Below are 18,484 nucleotides of genomic sequence, written 5' to 3'. Positions count from 1 at the left end.
CTCTCTAAATGGAAAGGTCCTTACGTCATCGAGGAGGTCTATCGTTCCGGTGCCATAAAAATCAACAACTTCAAAGGCGCAAATCCGAAGGTGGTGAACGGTCAAATAATCAAACATTATATCTCAGGTAATCCAATAAATGTTTAAATTAATATTACTGAAACCGTAACCCCGGAGGAATACATAAGGGACACTTTCCGGAACATTTCAGACTCCGAAAAGGAATAGGTATGTGGTACGATAAGTAAACCGACTCCAAAACAATTCTAATGGCAATTTTTCTCCGTTTTGGAACATTTAAGAAAATATGAAAATAAGAAGCAGACCGGAAAGGACACGAGGCTTCCACGAGGGTGGAGGGCACGCCCTACCCCCTGGGCGCGCCCCCTGCCTCGTGGGCACCTCGTGTGCTGTCCGGACTCTGTTTCCTTGCACGGCACTTCTTTTGGTCGGTAAAAATTAATTATATAATCTCTCGAAGGTTTTGACCACCGTATCACACAAATATCATATGTCTTTGTTTCAAGCAGTTCCTGTTGTAGATTAGAGCAATAGGTCGTCCCAGGATTCGCAAGCAGAAAGCTATGTGGCTGATTGCCTTGCAGCTCCTAAGGTCTATGGGGACATGGAGCATTGTGGTTGGACTACGGAAGAAGAAGAGGACTATGAACCCAAGGGAAAAGAGGAGATGAGCTCAGATGAAGATGAAGTCCCATTACCTCAACCTGGGGACATGCATGTGGAGTTCAAAAACTCAAGCCTCCCTCATAGAGCAAAGAAACCTAAGATCGAGTTTATCCCTTTTCGCCTCTTGCAGGAAAACAAACAGGAATTATGCAAGAAGATATTAAGCCTTGAGCGGGAGATCGATGATCTAAGGGATCAAAATTATGTCCTCAAGCGCAAATTAAGGAAGAAGCCTACTCCATCAACAAAACCAACACCTTCTTCATCGACAAAGAAGAACTGAGCATCGGGTATGGGCACTCCCCTTGGCAACTACCAAGCTTGGGGGAGTGCCCCGGTATCGTATCACCATCACTTTTATCTTTACTGTTTTTCCTTAGTTCGACCCTTTTGATAATATCTTGATCTAGTAGAATAAAGTTTTAGTATGATCTAGTGATGAGTTTTGCTTTATGATCCTTCTATATAATCGAGTCCGTGAGCTATATATAATAAAGATTAGTTTTGAGTCAAGGGCTTGATTACCTTGCTATGATCTTGAGGGAATAAAATAAAAGAGAAGAAATAAAAAGAAATAAAGAGATCATATGGATCTTATGGAGAGTAATGAGCTCACATATAAAGAGTATGATGCATAAAAGTTGTTGAGAGTTGACAAACATAGTTTTGGTCATCGTTGCGATTGATAGGAAGTAATAAAGAAAGAGAGGTTTTCATATATAAATATACTATCTTGGACATCTTTTATGATTGTGAGCACTCATTAAAAATATGACATGCTAAAGAGTTGACGTTGGATAAGGAAGACAACGTAATGGGTTATGTTTTCTTACATCTGACATAAATTATATTGTCATAGATTATCCAACATGTTGAGATTGCCTTTCTCTCTCTTTCTAGCCAATTTCTATGCACCAAGTAGAGATACTACTTGTGCTTCCAGATATCCCTAAACCCAGTTTTTCCATGAGAGTCCACCATACCTACCTATGGATTGAGTAAGATCCTTCAAGTAAGTTGTCATCGGTGCAAGCAATAAAAATTGCTCTCTAAACATGTATGACTTATTAATGTGGCGAAAATAAGCTTTATACGATCTTGTGATATGGAATAAATGAAAGCGACGGACTGCATAATAAAGGTCCATATCACAAGTGGCAATATAAAGTGATATTCTTTTGCATTAAGATTTTGTGCATCCAACTATAAAAGCGCATGACAACCTCTGCTTCCCTTTGCGAAGGGCCTATCTTTTACTTTTATCTTCTACCTTACATAAGATTCATGGTGATCTTCACCTTTCCTTTTTACATTTTATCCTTTGGCAAGCACAATGTGTTGGAAAGATTTGGATACATATAGCTAATTGGATGTGAGTCTGCATGAGCTATTATTGTTGACATTACCCTTGAGGTAAAACGTTGGGAGGCAAAACTATAAGCCACTATCTTTCTCTGTGTTCGATTAAAACTCCATACCCATTAATATTGCGTGAGTGTTAGCAATTGTGAAAGACTAAAAGATAGTTGAGTATGTGGACTTGTTGAAAAGCTCTTATATTGACTCTTTCCTATGTTATGATAAATTGCAATTGCCTCATGAGATTAGAGTTGTTGGTTCTCAATGAAGTTTATGATTCATACTTGAAATTGTGATTGAATTGTTACTTTAGCATAAGAGATCATATGACAATATATATATATAGGGTGACACTATTCTAATCCCAGGATCATAATAACTATTTGGATCAGAGCTCCCTATATAGGCGCCGATGGGATGCTCCGAAACTAAAAAAACATACCTCACCCCTGAACCCCACGTTCCCCACCTCTCCCTCGCTCTCTCCCTCTCTCCCTGATCCCCGCCGCCGCCATACTCGCTGTCACGCACCTCCTCCCTCACAGATCCTCCCCCCACCTCCGGCGGGCCTCCTCCCCACGGTCGGCGGGCCTCCCCCTCCACCCCGGCCGGCGCGGCTCCTCTCACATGGTCGGGTCCAGGCAGGATCCCACGCGTCGCTGCCCCACCACACGGCTCACCACCTCCCCACCTCCCTGCGCGCCGCCGGCCTGGCCTGCGGCTCACTGTTGCCCCACCTTCCAGTGCGCCGCCGGCCTGACCCAAGGCTCACCGCCACCCCACCTCCCTGCGCATCGAGGCATCGCCCCACGGCGAACTACCATCCCCACCTCTCCCGGCCACCATCGCCTGCGTCGCACTCCCCATCGTATCGCCCCCGCCGCCCGCCCCGTGCTCCCCACCGACGCACCCTATCGCCGTCGACTATGCCTACCTGCCATCCAACAGCACCTCGAGGAGGGCTCGACCTGCAGCAAGATGCGGCTCGACCTGCAGCAAGAGGAGGGCTCGACCTGCAGCTGGAGGAGGCCCCAACCTGCAACTAGTCGTGTGCACCACTACAACACCCAGGCCGTCCAACTTCGCCAATCTCAGGCAGTTCAACCCCATCGTGCTCCTCATGGATGACCCCCGCCATCATCGACTGCACGGCGTGCCCATGTGCTCATGCCCCCTATCTTTTCCCTCGCTGCCTTCCTCTCCGTCTGCAGCGACGAGCTCTTGCGAGCTGTAATTTGTCGCCCGTGACATCCTCAGCCACCATCAAACTTATAGGATGGGTCACTGGCAACACATGGAACGAGCCTATTGGCGAAAGTCCTTCATTGGCACGAGCCTGTGCGATGATTCGTAGATGCCCTGAGCATCGGGGTCACTGCTGAAAGTTCTGGCCATGTTCTTCCTTGCTTGAATGGGCTTTGCCTCGCTCAGCTGTCACTAAATTGGGTGCATTTAGCACCATTAAAGAGAAGTTCATGCATTAGTTTTGATGAAGGTCAGGACAAAGGTACTCAACCCAGTCTAGCGTCTCACATCAACTATACATGTGGCGTCTCACTGGGCCCTCCCGTCCGTGCTTCCTCCCCGCTGCAGCAACAAACCACCACCACTGCCAGGGGCTCATTATGATGTTGTATGAATATATTACTTCATGTTGTTCTTTCATTCTGTGATTTCCTAGAGTTTGTAATGCATATGATTGTTGAATAGATTTTGCAGCAAAATGTCACACTGAAAGCTTCTCCGGTGTATGTGTAACATAGAACAGAGATGGTGAGAGGACAGAGGAAAAAAGACACACGTACTGCTATAGAAAAACCACCGAATACTTGTTTGATTATGTTTGGTAGTACGTGATAGAAACAGTAGTTCACACTTCAAACTTGAGCATTTTATTTGGCTAGTTCACGTGTATGTGACCTTTGTGGCTGTACATGTTTTTTTCCTCGTTTGTTAGAAAACTGATGTACTACTATCTCATATGTGAATGAAGATCTCATCTCAAGATGGATACTGATTCCTCTGTTGTTTTGCTTATAGTAATGTACAATTTTTGTATTTTGAATCAAAATCAAAAGGTTCAAATTAAAAATAGCAGAGCAATTCAATTTTTTTAAAATATTGAATTTCCCTGTTTAAAATTATATAACCAAAAAGTTGAAATTAAAATAACATAACCATTTATATTAAAATGAAAGCCAGCAAGTTCAAAATAATACTCCCCTGTTTAAGAGCAGTTTGATGTTTGTAAAAAATAGATCATATTGCTCAGCAATATGTAGCATTCATGTCGGTAGCGCTACACACACACACCACTCCCTACGCACGCACGCGTGGATTTTCTCTCTTGTAACTAGCATGTTTGGTGAATGTGCGTGAAGTCCTGCTGGTACCAACAAACAAGGAAAATCGCCATTTAACCTCATTTTGAGATTTAAAATGGAACCAATTTAGTAAACTTGGGAAGCCCACAGTGTGTCGCCACCCATTTATTTTCTAAGATAGTCGTGTGTGTGCGTGCGTGTGGTGTTCGTGTGTGCACGCGTTCAGTGTGCTCGTGCTATGGGTATGTTTTTCCTTTATTTATTTTTTGTATAAATCAAAAGTTCATAAATACAAAAAACATAAGCCAGAATATCTTATAAAATAAATGTTTGTATGCAAAATTCACATGCGAAAAATGAGTTTTGTGCGTGGGTGTGTGCCAACACCACAAGTTCGGATGAGGAAAAAGTAATAAAATAAAACCTAAAAAATTTTGCTTTTCCTTTATTTTAAGTATAAATCAGAAGTTCATAAATACAAAAAACAGAAGTTCAAATAACTTATAAAAGAAATGTTTGTATGCAAAATCCACATTGGAAAATTGTGTTTTGTGCGTGGGTGTGTGCCAACACCACAAGTTTTTGGAATGACGAAAATTAATAAAATGAAATCTAAAAATGTTCAAATTAAAAGACTTAGTAGTTCAAAAAATTATTTAAAGAAAGCATTTTCCATGTTTCCAAAAGAAATTAGAGGTTCAAATTTCACAAACATAGTTCAATGTTTATTACAAAACCAAGAAAGTCAAATTTAAAATACAAAGAAGTTCAACTTTTTAATAATAAAGGGTTATATAAAAACCTAGAGGTTCGAATTTAAATAACCGAGAAGTTCAATTTTTAGTACAAAAACCAAGATGATCAAGTTAAAAAAACAAAATCCAAAAAAAGAAGTTCAAATTTAAAAGACTAAGAAGTTCAATGCTTATTACAAACCGAAAGAAGGTCATTAAAAAAGCATCTCAAAAAAATTTATAAAAAATATTTTCTCTGTTAAAATAAACCTAGAAGTTCAAATTTAAAAACAGAGCGGCTCGATGTCTATCAGAAAGTAGGATTTTTTCCGTTACAAAAAGAAATAAAACCAGGAAGTCCAAATTAAAAAGATGGAGAAGTTCGATGATTATAGAAAACTAAGATTTTCCTCGTTACTAAAGGATGGAAACAAGAAGTTCAAAAGTTAAATAACAAGAAGTTCAACTTTTAATAATAGAGCACTTCAAAATTTCATAAAAAGGATTAAGAAATAAAACCAGGAAGACCATATTAAAAAGATGGAGAAGTTCGATGATTATAGAAAACTCAGATTTTCCTCGTTATTAAAGAATGGAAACAAGAAGTTCAAAAATAAAATAACAAGAAGTCCAACTTTAAAATTAGAGCGCTTCAAAATTTCATAAATAAGGATTAAGATATAAAACCAGGAAGTCCATATTAAAAAGATGGAGAAGTTCGATGACTATAGAAAACTCAGATTTTCCTCGTTAGTAAAAAATGGAAACAAGAAGTTCAAAAATAAAATAACAAGGAGTTCAACTATTAAAAATATAGCGCTTCAAAATTCATAAAAAAAGATTAAGAAACTCAGATTAAAAATTCATAAAAAAACTCAAAAAATATTTTGATGTAACCGAGAGAAGTGTAGGTTGATAACTGATAGAAGTTCATGTACTACACGGTGTGCATTTTGTATTAAAAAGAATAAAAAAAAAAGAAAAGGCTATTTTTTTGTTGTTATAAGTTCAAGTCCTTCGTTGGAGAAAGTTAAAAAAATTATTGTGAGAGAAATTTGTACAAAAGGAATATCATTTGTGTAACACTGACGAATGGATGAGAAAATTACAAACGAAAATACGTCACAGAAGTTCAACTGAAAACAGCAGGAAGTTCACCTACTGCACTGAATGAATATCAGATGAAAAACTTTTAAAATCGTCGTGAGTATGAAAAAATGATCAACATAGGGAAGTTGCGTGTTTACAACAGCTTTCCATCGGTATATCACTTGCTCAATTTTGGTGAGTGGATGGAGAGTTACGAGTAGTGGATGGAGACCTACGAGCAAAAAAATCACGTGAAAACAGAGTGAAGTTCAGGTACACGCGCCGAGAAGTTCAGATTCTTCATGTGGTGCATTTTCGAAGAATCTGTTTCGCGATAAAGGCAGAACACATGATCCCGCTGTTTTCGAAATTACTTGAAAATGGCTAGGAATCAGAGAAACCCATCAACATGAAAAAGTTTCGCATTTTCCATAGCTTTTCAGCGGTATATTATTTGCCCCATTCCGATAAAGTTTGTAGAAATTACGGCGAAAATTCGTTTTTCGCAATTTTCGAAACTGACTTAAAACCGTAAAGAATTGATAGAAACAATACATACCAAAAAGTTTCGCATTTGTACAAGCTTTCCAACGCCATATCATTTGCTGCATTCGGACGCACGGTTAAAAAATTAGCTCGAAAATACGAACTCAGTAGGACTTGGACCATTTTCTAAATTACTCTTAAACCATTCGAAATTAGAAAAAAAACTTTCAAAATGAAAAAGTAGCGCATTTTCATAAGATTTCCAACGCCATATCATATGCCTCCATTGGATTAGCCGTTTAGAAATGATATCGAAAAAATGAACTCAGCGGTTCGGTTTACGAAATTTTACGTTTTTTTCAAATTACTCTTTAACTATAGGGAATTAGAGAAAACTTTCAACATGTGGAAGGAGCGGTTTTGCAGCAGCTTTCCGACGCCATATTATATGCCTCATTCCGATAAACTGTTTAGAAATGCGATCGAAAATACGATTCACATTTTTTGTGCGAAGAAAAAACGGTTTTCAAAACTGTTGATAAACCGCTTATATTTTGCCAAAAATTTAAGTTGGGTCATGATATTGGTGTCCATAGCTTTCCAACGATATATTACAAGCTCCATTTGGGCAATTTTGGCGGAAGTTCAACCTAGTTCACAGGAAAGTTCAACGTACTACTAGCGCGGCAGGTCAGGTTGTGATCAGAATATTATTCTGATCCCGTGATCAGAATAGTGTTTATGTGTGTGTGTGCCTATATATATATATATATATATATATTGTTGTTCTAAGAATGATCATGATGCCCTCATGTCCGTATTTTATTTTTATCGACGCCTCTATCTCTAAACATGTGGACATATTTTTCGATTTCGGCTTTCGCTTGAGGACAAGTGAGGTCTAAGCTTGGGGGAGTTGATATGTCCATTTTGCATCATGCTTTTATATCAATATTTATTGCATTATGGGATGTTATTACACATTATGTCATAATACTTATGCCTATTCTCTTTTATTTTACAAGGTTTACATGAAGAGGGAGAATGTAGGCAGCTGGGATTCTGGGCTGGAAAAGGAGCAAATATTAGAGACTTATTCTGCACAGCTCCAAAAGTCCTGAAACTTCATGGAAGTTATTTCCAGAATATATAAAAAATATTGGGTGAAAGAAGTTCCAAAGGGAGCCCACACCCTGGCCACGAGGGTGGGGGCGCGCCCTACCCCCCTGGGCGCGCCCCCTGCCTCGTGGGCCCCCTGGTGGCCCTCTGATGCCCATCTTCTACTATATGAGGTCTTTCATCCGAGGAAAAATAATAAGCAAGCTTTCGGGACGAAACTCCACCGCCACGAGGCGGAACCTTGGCGGAACCAATCTAGGGCTCCGGCGGAGCTGTCCTGCCGGGGAAACTTCCCTCCGGGAGGGGGAAATCATCACCATCGTCATCACTAACGATCCTCTCATTGGGAGGGGGTCAATCTCCATCACCATCTTCACCAGCACCATCTCATCTCAAACCCTAGTTTATCTCTTGTTTCCAATCTTTGTATCCAAACCTCATATTGGTACCTGTGGGTTGCTAGTAGTGTTGATTACTCCTTGTAGTTGATGCTAGTCGGTTTATTTGGTGGAAGATCATTTGTTCAGATCCATTATGCATATTAATACCCCTCTAATTATGAACATGAATATGCTTTATGAGTAGTTATGTTTGTTCCAGAGGACATGGGAGAAGTCTTGCTATAAGTAGTCATGTGAATTTGGTATTCGTTCGATATTTTGATGAGATGTATGTTGTCATCCCTCTAGTGGTGTCATGTGAACGTCGACTACATGACACTTCACCGTTGTTTGGGCCTAAAGGGAGGCATTGGGAAGTGATAAGTAGATGATGGGTTTGCTAGAGTGACAGAAGATTAAACCCAAGTTTATGCATTGCTTCGTAAGGGGCTGATATGGATCCATATGTTTCATGCTATGGTTAGGTTTACCTTAATACTTCTGTTGTAGTTACGGATGCTTGCAATAGGGGTTAATCATAAGTGGGATGCTTGTCCAAGTAAGGACAGCACCCAAGCACCGGTCCACCCACATATCAAATTATCAAAGTACTAAACGCGAATCATATGAGCGTGATGAAAACTAGCTTGACAGTAATTCCCATGTGTCCTCGGGAGCGCTTTCCTTCATATAAGAGTTTGTCCAGACTTGTCCTTTGCTACAAAAGGATTGGGCCATCTTGCTGCACCATATTTTCTTTTATTACTTGCTACTCGTTACAAATTACCTTATCACAAAACTATCTATTACCGATAATTTCAATGCTTGTAGAGAATACCTTACTGAAAACTGCTTATCATTTCCTTCTGCTCCTCGTTGGGTTCGACACACTTACTTATTGACAAGGCTACAATAGATCCCCTACACTTGTGGGTCATCACTTAGCTCCAAATAGGAAACTGGTACACTGCGCCTGCTCGTGCCCGCCTAGCCTTGGTCGTCATGGCTCACGTCATATGAACCTCGCGAGGTGCAGCTTGCATAGATATCTATGCTCCTCGGGAGTCAGCCTGGTGAGGCTGCCCCCCAGGGAGGTCTTGGTGTCGTCCGCTTTGCGAGACTTGGCCCCTCGCGAGGACGAGGTGACGATGCATGTGGGAAATGGTTCCAAAGTCGATGTGATCGCCGTCGGCACGCTACCTCTACATCTATCTTCGGGATTAGTTTTAGACCTAAATAATTGTTATTTGGTGCCAGTGTTGAGCATGAACATTATATCTGGATCTTGCTTGATGTGAGACGGTTATTCATTTAAATCAGAGAATAATGGTTGTTCTATTTATATGAATAATATCTTTTATGGTCATGCACCCTTGATAAGTGGTCTACTTTTACTAAATCTTGATAGTAGTGATACACATATTCATATGTTTGAAGCCAAAAGATATAAGTTTAATAATGATAGTGCAACTTATTTACGGCACTGCCATTTAGGTCATATTGGTTTAAAGCGCATGAAAAAACTCCGTGCTGATGGGCTTTTGGAATCACTTGATTATGAATCACTTGATGCTTGCGAACCATGCCTCATGGGCAAGATGATTAAGACTAAGTTCTCCGGAACAATGGAGCGAGCAACAGACTTATTGGAAATAATACATACTGATGTATGCGGCCCGATGGGTGTTGATGCTCGTGGCGGGTATCGCTATTTTATTACCTTCACAGATGATTTGAGCAGATATGGTATATCTACTTGATGAAACATAAGTCTGAAACATTTGAAAAGTTCAAAGAATTTCAGAGTGGAGTGGAAAATCATCGTAACAAGAAAATTAAGTTTCTGCGATCTGATCGTGGAGGTGAATATTTGAGTTATGAGTTTGGTCTTCATTTGAAATAATACGGAATAGTTTCGCAACTCACGCCACTTGGAACACCACAACTTAATGGTGTGTCTGAATGTCGTAACCGCCCTTTATTTGATATGGTGCGATCTATGATGTCTCTCACTGATTTATCGCTATCGTTTTGGGGTTATGCTTTAGAGACAGTTGCATTCACGATAAATAGGGCACCATCAAAATCCATTGAGACGACACCTTATGAAATGTGATTTGGCAAGAAACCCAAATTGTCGTTTCTTAAAGTTTGGAGCTGCGATGCTTATGTGAAAAAGTTTCAACCTGATAAGCTCAAACTCAAATCAAAGAAATGTGTCTTCATAGGATACCCAAAGCAGATTATTGGGTAAACCTTCTATCACATATCCAAAGGCAATATATTCGTTACTAAGAATGGATCCTTTCTTGAGAAGGAGTTTCTCTCGAAAGAAGTGAGTGGGAGGAAAGTAGAACTTGACGAGGTAATTGTACCTACTCCCTTATTAGAAAGTAGTTCATCACTGAAATCAGTTCCAGTGATTCCTACACCCGTAAGTGAGGAAGCTAATGATGATGATGAAAAACTTCTGATCAAGTTAGCACCGAACCTTATAGGTCAACCAGAGTAAGATCCGCACCAGAGTGGTACGATAATCCTGTTCTGGAGGTCATGTTACTTGACCATGACGAACCTACGAACTATGAGGAAGTGATGATGAGCCCAGATTCCGCAAAATGGCTTGAGGCCATGAAATCTGAGATAGGATCCATGTATGAGAACAAAGTGTGGATTTTGGTTGACTTGCCCGATGATCGGAAGGCCATAGAGAATAAATGGATTTTCAAGAAGAAGACTGACGCTGATGGTAATGTTACTGTTTACAAAGCTCAACTTGTTGCAAAAGGTTTTCGACAAGTTCAAGGAGTTGACTACGACGAGACTTTCTCACCCGTAGCGATGCTTAAATCCGTCCGAATCATGTTAGCGATTGCCGGATTTTATGATTATGACATTTGACAAATGGATGTCAAAACTGCATTCCTTAATGGATATCTTAAAGAAGAGTTGTATATGATGCAACCAGATGGTTTTGTCGATCCAAAACGTGCTAACAAAGTGTGCAAGCTCCAGTGATCCATTTATGGACTGGTGCAAGCCTCTCGGAGTTGGAGTATATGCTTTGATAGTGTGATCAAAGCATATGGTTTTATACAGACTTTTGAAGAAGCTTGTATTTACAAGAAAGTGAGTGGGAGCTCTATAGCATTTCTGATATTATATGTAGATGCCATATTGCTGATCGGAAATGATACTAAATTTCTGAATAGCATAAAAGGATACTTGAATAAGAATTTTTCAATGAAAGACCTCGGTGAAGCTGCTTATATATTGGGCATCAAAATCTATAGAGATAGATCAAGACGCTTAATTGGACTTTCACAAAGCACATACCTTGATAAAGTTTTGAAGAAGTTCAAAATGAATCAAGCAAAGAAAGGGTTCTTGCATGTGTTACAAAATGTGAAGTTGAGTCAGACTCAATGCCCGACCACTGCAGAAAATAGAGAGAAAATGAAAGTAATTCCCTATGCTTCAGCCATAGTTTCTATCATGTATGCAATGATGTGTACCAAACCTGATGTGTGCCTTGCTATTAATTTAGCAGGGAGGTATCAAAGTAATCCAGGAGTGGATCACTGGACAGTGGTTAAGAACATCCTGAAATACCTGAAAAGAATTAAGGATATGTTTCTCGTTTATGGAGGTGACAAAGAGCTCGTCATAAATGATTACGTCAATGCAAGCTTTGACACTGATCCTGATGACTCTAAGTCACAAACCGGATACGTATTTTTATTAAATGGTGGAGCTGTCAGTTGGTGCAGTTCTAAGCAGAGCGTCATGGCGGGATCTACATGTGAAACGGAGTACATAGCTGCTTCGAAAGCAGCAAATGAAGAAGTCTGGATGAAGGAGTTCATATCCGATCTAGGTGTCTAATGAAATTTTTTGTGACAATACTGGCGCAATTGCCTTGGCAAAGGAATCCAGATTTCACAAGAGAACCAAGCACATCAAGGGACGCTTCAATTCCATTTGCGATCAAGTTAAGGAGGGAGACTGCAGTGATCCAAACTCAGACGGTCGAATCTCTGTACATAACTGTCATTCCTGGATCGGTAATGCTGACACACACGGTACTTCGAAGGGTTTATAACAGAGTAGCAATCACACGATTATTACCATGATAGTCTCAAAAGAGAACACATTTCAATAAATATGGCTTAAAGCCATCTAAATAAGATAACAATGAAAGGCTTGCAAGATAAAGTGAGTCCATCAACTCCAACGGCATAGCTGAGTGCACAACAACAATCTAGCGCACCTTACTCTTCGTCTAAAAAGTCTGTAACGTGATATGTTGCAACCCCAAAACGGGTCAGCACATGGAATATGCTAGCAAAATAACACACTAGAGCAATGAACAAGTAAAGGCTATCACTACATGCATATGAGGCTAGTGGAGGCTCTACGGTTATAATGTTTCGCGAAAAGCCAATTTTTTTCTACACCAAAGGAATATGTTTTATTTAATTATCATGGTAGTTGTTAAACATTGAGAAGGTTTCTCTAACTCAATTTCAATTAAACATTATTAATAACCCAACCAAATTAAATTAATAGAGTGATGAGATCAACATGATAATTCAAGATCTAGATACTCAAAATGTCCATAACCGGGGACACGGCTAACCATGATTAGTTTGTAAATTCTGCAGAGGTTTGGGCACTTTTCTCCACAAGACTCGATCTCCTTCATTGGATTTCTCTGACTACATGGTGTTTGAGAAACGGATGACCGAGACACAGTCTTTCAGAAGCATTAACTCTAGCCCCGGGTAGACCGTACCAACCTACATCCCCTACATCTGCTAACCTACCACTAGAAGATGTCATGCAACTTACTCAACTATGCTAGAGCCTATAATAGCTTGCGGCTGCACACGAAAGTTTCTAGCATGAATAATCTTATGATTCCTTTGAGCCTGGGTGGCGAACTATAGGATGATCACATGGGTACTCCGGAATATCCTAGGACAACACTGGATTCTTCAGGTGCCCGCAACCAATTCACCCAGATGTGTATTTTAGTAGCCACCTTAAGTTCACCATTAATTAACAATCTCACATCTTTCATAGATACACTCAAAGTCAATCCACATCTACGAGCATAGCATGACAGTATAAGTATAATGAAGAAGTAACTCCCAGGGTTTGATAATAAAAGGGCAATAGGTTCTACCTCATCATCTACTTTCCAACACCCACATGTTAAGAGATCGTACTCATGCAATGTTTGAGGGTTGTAACTAATGCATAAAAAACAGGGTAAGAAAAGAGTATGATCAAAGTGTTACTTGCCTTGCTGATGATCTGCAAAACCTAGTGACTCGTAGTAGCACGCTGCGCACTCTAGGATTTCTCGCACTACATGATGTTTGAGAAACGGATGACTGAGACACAGTATTTCAGAAGCATTAACTCTAGCCCCGGGTAGACCGTACCAACCTACATCCCCTACATCTGCTAGCCTACCACTTGAAGAGGTCATGCAACTTACTCAACTATGATAGAGCCCATAATAGCTTGTGGCTGCACACGGAAGTTTCTAGCATGAATAATCTTACGATCCCTTTGAGCTTGGGTGGCGAACCATAGGATGATCACACGGGTACTCCAGGATATCCTAGGACAACACTGGATTCTCCAAGTGCCCGCAACCAATCCACCCAGATGTGTATTTAAGTAACCACCTTAAGTTAACCATTAATTAACAACCACATCTGTCATCGATACACTCAAACCCAATCCACGTCTACGAGCATATCATGGCAGTATAAGCATAATGAAGAAGTAACTCCCAGGGTTTGATAATAAAAGGGCAATAGGTTCTACCTCATCATCTACTTCCCAACACCCACATGTTAAGAGACCGTACTCATGCAATGTTTGAGGGTTGTAACTAATGCATAAAAAACAGGGTAAGAAAAGAGTATGATCAAAGTGTTACTTGCCTTGCTGATGATCCGCAAAACCTAGTGACTCATAGTAGCACGCTGCGCACTCTGGGAATTCTATCGCAAACAAACAATAGCATACATAAGCACTCAAGCAAAGGTGCAAGGGTAAAACTTCAAATAAGAAGATCCAAACTGAAAGTTCAACTGAAGAGCTTCGATTTGCAAAAAGAATCAATTGAATCGGAGCTACGGAACTGAAACTACAATCAAAAAAACTTCATAAACAAATGTGCTTGAAACCAAATTTTAAATTTTCAAAACCTTGTTCAACTTGATTAAACATAAAGAGGGGTTCTGAATGAAGATTTTGGCGCTGGTTTCATTGGATTTGGACAGACGGTTTAGAAACGACGAGGGTCTGAAGATCAGGGGCTAACCTGCGATAGAAATAATCGCGGATAAGTCCCTGGCCGAAAAAAGAAAAAAAAACTAACGAACGAACGAATGTTTGCTGTCTGAATCTAACCGGCGAACAACGTTCGTTAAAACAAACGAACAGACGAATGTCCGCTGAAAAAGTAAACCGGCGAAAAACCGATCTAAGAAAAAAACAACTAGGGTTTTACCGAAAATAAAACCGACAAGAACCGGCAAACGGTGGGCAGCGAACTCTGGCGGGCAGCGGCGTCGGCGGTGGCTGTCGGCGGTGGCGGCGGCGACAGCGCGGCGAGCGGCGACGGCGGTCGGCAGCGGCGGCGGCGGCGGCGCGGGTCCGGCGGCGGGGCTAGGGTTTCGGGGGCGCAGGGCGGGCTGGTGACTTGGGCTGAGGGCGGCCTCAGGCGGCTTATAAGTCCTGGGCGTGGACAGAGTCTAGCTCGGGCACGGCCCAAAAGGTAGGTTCCGAACAATGTTTCGCCGAAAGAAAAATGCTAAATAAATAAATAAATCTAAAAATGCCTAAAATAATTTTTACCGTTTAAATAAAATATTTAGAACTTAGTGAACATTTTCTTAGCCTAAAATGCAATTTTGTAAAAATGCATATCTTTTTAATTCAAATAAAATCGAAATAAAATAATTTATTTGATTTTAACATGTTTCCTCCAATATTTCATTTATTTTGAAAAAGTCATATTATCTCCTCTTATATATTTTTAATATTGAAAATATTATTTAAAATGAAAAATAATTAAAACCAAAATGATCCACTTTTTAATATTTAAGAAAATTTAAATATAAAAAATAATAAAATCCCCAACTCTCTCTGTTGGTCCTTGAGTTGCTTAGGATTTTAGGATCACAAAACCAAAAATGCAAATCTTTTCCCTACTAATAAAGCAAATACTGCTTCTGATCGTACGTCATCGCCGTTTTTGTGAAAAAGCCCCTGTGTTTCTTTGAAATCAACCCACAGTCCCTGTTTAAGTGGCACTCTGAAAAAACGTTTTGTTTTTGCAAAACAACCCTGCATTAGTTGGAATTCAGCCCGCAGTCCCCAATCCTTATTTTGTACCAGCTCTTATCCATTCGCAGCCTCCACCGATGGGTACACGCCGTCGCTTAGCGCCGGCGTCCACGCCGCAGAAGCCAAGAAAGGCGCTGCTGCTTGCCGCAGTCGTCAGGAGGAAGTATGGTGGTGGCGCTCCTGGCGACATGCACTAAGCGGAGGTGAGGAGGTGGCAGGGTTCTTGGTGGTCGCCGGTGTGGCGAGGGCCGGAGGAGTCGCTATCGCGGGTGTCAGGCGCGAGGGCGCGGTCGGAGCAGAGGAACGCGGGCTGCAGCGCGATGCGGGAATGTGGGGCTGGTGCTGGAGCTTGAGGGCGCGGGCGCCTTGGCAAGCATCAGGCGCGACGAAGGGAAGCAGAGGCCGTAATGCACAACCGCCAATGTGCACTGGAGAACAATGTTTTTGAATTTACAATCAATTAGTGCAAAATCTTCAAATTTGTTTAAAACAAAGAAGATGAATACTTTGGTGGATAGAGTATGACGCCAAGAAAGCCGGATTGCCGCAGCCACGCGCAAGCTTGGCCTCGAGGAGGCATCCATCCAGGTACGGTCGGCGGCGGATAGCGGGGACGAGGGTAGGCCGCGGGTACTTCTTTTTGGGGGAGATGGCCTTCTTCCGATGCGCGACCTCCCGGAAGAGACGGCTCAGCTGTCACAAACAAACAAAGAGGAGAAAGCGCATCCCAGAGAAAAAGCAGCACTGGATGCCTAGCCAAGGAGGGGAGAAAGCAATCTAAATACGAAAACCGGGACGCGCACCGAGACGGCCGGTGCTGGGATGAGCATGGCCGCCTACGCCCAACTGCCCGCGCCATGGCCGGGGAAACGGGGGGGAGCGGGTGTTGGAGCCTGCGCCATGGATGGCCCAGTAGTGGTGCGGGAGATCCGGTGGAGTGTCGGGGGAGCTGGGGTGGAGCCCGCGCCATGCCCGGTGGTGCAGGAGATCCGGCGAAGTGCCGGCGGCGGGCGCAAGAGGTAGCGGCGGCGGGGAGATGCGGGGAGGTCGTGCTACTTGGGTAGTAGGTAGAGGTCGGGGATGTGGATTACTGGAAAGAAGCTGAGGAGATAAGCTCTGCGAGGCGACGAGTCCAGACTAGAAAAGTGCCAGCGACGCAGCTGGTTTCTTCTAGACTAGCCAACGTGGGAGGCTAGCTAGCGTGCACGCACACATGTTCACAGGTTCGATTTTTTGTAATATAAGTAGTTTGTTCACAGGCCGATAAAATCTCCAGATGCATGCGTCTTTGTTCTCCGAATAATGCAGGCGTTGCCTTTTTGTTTTAAGGTTGAATTTGATCTTACAAAAAGATAAGTTTAACTCTGTTTATGTGCCTCACGAAACTCATACTAACTATGTAGACAATGTTGGACTAACATAGGTTAGGGCACACACGGCGGAGACATATATGCTTGCACGTCCAGTAAAGCAAATAAAAAGTAAATTGTCTTCAAGTGATATTGGTCTCAGTTTATACGAGTGCATAATAAACAATCCAAGCAAAAACACGTACATTTACGTGTCCTCGCAAAAGAGTTTTCAGTTGATCTTAACGAAGATATTGCTGTGGATCAGGAAAAGGATGGCATGCCTATGACATCCCTAAAGATGGACATGTTGGATGCGGTAGGGAGGAACTTGCAACCACCTTATACACACTTTTGCCCTAAACATTGATACTACGGAGGAACAACAACAATTGCATCTAGATAAAATTACTTTAAAAATGATGCATGTACAATATTTTTATTGTCTGATGATAGTGTAATGATTAATTTGTCGATGTGGTATGCTTTTTCACTAGGCATCTACGATGTGATCGACAACATCGTAACATTTTTCTGGTTCCTAAATTGTATCCATGAAAAACATGACACCAGAAACACATGCTCCGTTATTAATTAACTCGCTCGTGCTTATTTTAAAATATGTTTAGGGATACAACAGTATAAAAATATTATTTAAACAAAAGTAACCTACTTTAGTGAACTGGCTTACTTTTTTAAACAAAGGTAAATACAAAAGTTATATCCTACAACCAAAATTTGAAGACATTAATAATTCTATGTTGGATAGCATTAACTTTACTTAGTGATAATCATCTAAAAGGATTTAGACAGAATATCATAGTTGTCTAATATAAACTTATACTGCAAGCCAAAAAGGTTGCATAATTTTTAAAAGGGGTTCCTAAGAAGAAGTAAAACACTACTATACAGACAACACATCTATTTAGATGCTTATCTGCAAGCTAATTAAATTAATTAATGAGTAGTTATGTATGCTCTATTTATGATGCAGAATCTAATCAATTTTCTTTTTAAATCAAAAACAGATTCTTGCACTATATAGAACTCTAGAGAATTCTGCATATATTGCAACAGAATAAGGACTTCACGGTTAGCACGCAACACAAACATGCATGCCTGAACGTTGGATGAAGTTTACTACATTTTTATTGCCTGTCGGTAACTCAAAATAAGCACCACGTGTACGATATTTTTATTATCAGTGTGGTAATTTAAAGATAAGGTTGTTCACCGGATTAGTTCACTAGCATTCACATCGCAAGTTCCCAACTAGCATCCCAAAGAATCATATTGTTAATTGTTCCATCAACCATATACACTTAATTGTCCATTTGGTTCATTTAGCCGCATCGTCGCCTGCCACTTGGTTTATCACAATTGTTGTCACCGACAATTGACATATGATTTTTTTTCTCCCGTTGCAATGCACGGGCAGTTTTCCTAGTAAAATATGATATGCATATGATGACCTATGTATAACATTCCAAATTGAAAATTTGGGATGTTACAAACCTACCCCCCTTAAGGTGAATCTCGCCCTCGAGATTCGGGTTGGCTAGAAAATAGGTGTGGGTGGTCCTTCC

The 18,484-nt window shown here is 41.0% G+C and overlaps 1 long non-coding RNA gene across 6 annotated transcripts in view; it reads right to left on the bottom strand.

The window, feature by feature from the left end:
* Window positions 1-16,851, bottom strand: part of LOC125548371 (uncharacterized) — a 58,324-nt gene extending 41,473 nt beyond the window's left edge. For 2 of the 6 annotated variants that reach the window (XR_015618801.1, XR_015618806.1), the window contains exons 1-2: window positions 16,056-16,850; window positions 11,515-14,198 (exon numbers count right to left, since the gene is read on the bottom strand). This is a non-coding gene — a long non-coding RNA (uncharacterized LOC125548371). Of the gene's footprint in view, window positions 1-11,514; window positions 14,199-14,405; window positions 14,522-16,055 lie in introns of all 6 variants that reach the window. The other 4 variants (XR_015618803.1, XR_015618802.1, XR_015618805.1 and 1 more) reach the window with 4 other exon arrangements.
* Window positions 16,852-18,484: the final 1,633 nt, after the last annotated feature.

Source organism: Triticum urartu, chromosome 3A, assembly GCF_056163025.1.
Source record: "Triticum urartu cultivar PI428250 chromosome 3A, HENAU_Tu73, whole genome shotgun sequence".
NCBI lineage: Eukaryota > Viridiplantae > Streptophyta > Magnoliopsida > Poales > Poaceae > Triticum > Triticum urartu.
The sequence above is the reverse complement of the archived record's forward strand: the minus strand, read 5'-3'. Positions and strand labels throughout refer to the sequence as shown.